We start from the raw sequence: 1,107 nt of genomic DNA, 5'->3' as shown, positions 1-1,107 counted from the left end.
GAGATGATGCTCAGCAGTTGCTTTTTCACCCTGCATTATTATTTGCACCCATACAGTGCAAGATGGAGATTTCTAACTGATCTGAAGCCAAGCCAGTTCTTGCACGGTGGCTGCGTGGGAGCCTAACTTCTGAAACAGAGGTTTTAGAGGTGAAAGGACAAAGAGAAAAGATCCCTGGGGCTGTAAGAGAGAATGACCCCCCCACCAGACAACATGAGCCTATAATTTGGCCAAACAGGTGCAGGCGGTCCCCAGCACTGTCACTAGTGACAGCAGCAAGTGCCTTGCCATTGGCTTGTGCTGGCCTCTCACTGCGTGGCAAACCCACACTCCAGCTGGGGGAATGTGTGCCACCACACCTCGTGTCCTCCCACTGGAGGAGCCTTCCAGGCAGGGGCTGGAAACTGTAGCTGTAGCTGCTGCAGCTGTTCTTTCACATTAAACAAGTCAAGAGCCTGCCCACCTGTACTGCAGAGGGGAAAGCCCTCTGAGACTGCTAATCTGGCTGATGGAACTAAACATGGGCTGCTGCTGAGCAGTGAAACCCTTGGGGCTGGGGCTGGATGCTGCTCTGGTGCCTCTCCCCTCCTCCGTACCCAAGAGATGATGCTGGTTTCCTCTCTCCTTTTCTGAATGGGAGAGGGCTGTCCCTAGTGCTGGCACATCCAAGGAGCAGTGTGGCATGCTGTAGAGTGGTGCAGTATGCCAGCACAAATAACTCAGGTGCACTCTAAAGTATTTTTAGTGGGTGTAGGTTGTTGGGTACTTTTAACACTTCCGTGGAGTAGCAGAGCACTCAGCAGGTGGGGAGCAAAGCAGCTTTCCTCCCTCTTGCCATGCTAACACAGGCAAAGTAATTTTTTGAGTAATCCAGTAAGGATTTAGTGAACTGGCAAAGACAGGACATGTACCTTGGGCTAGGGGACTGCCTGCAGTAGACGTTGGGGGTCAGGTTGTCAGGAGAGGAAAGCTGCCAACAAGCGGTTGTTTGAGCTGCAGCCAATAGCCAGCTGTTACTAAATCCTGTCTGGTGGGAGAATCACCACAGAGGCAGCAGTATTTGCAATTTGAAGTTAAAATGGTGATAAGAACCCCTGTCTGCCCTAG

The sequence above is a fragment of the Lonchura striata genome, chromosome Z (assembly GCF_046129695.1).
Source record: "Lonchura striata isolate bLonStr1 chromosome Z, bLonStr1.mat, whole genome shotgun sequence".
Taxonomy (NCBI): domain Eukaryota; kingdom Metazoa; phylum Chordata; class Aves; order Passeriformes; family Estrildidae; genus Lonchura; species Lonchura striata.
The sequence above is the reverse complement of the archived record's forward strand: the minus strand, read 5'-3'. Positions refer to the sequence as shown.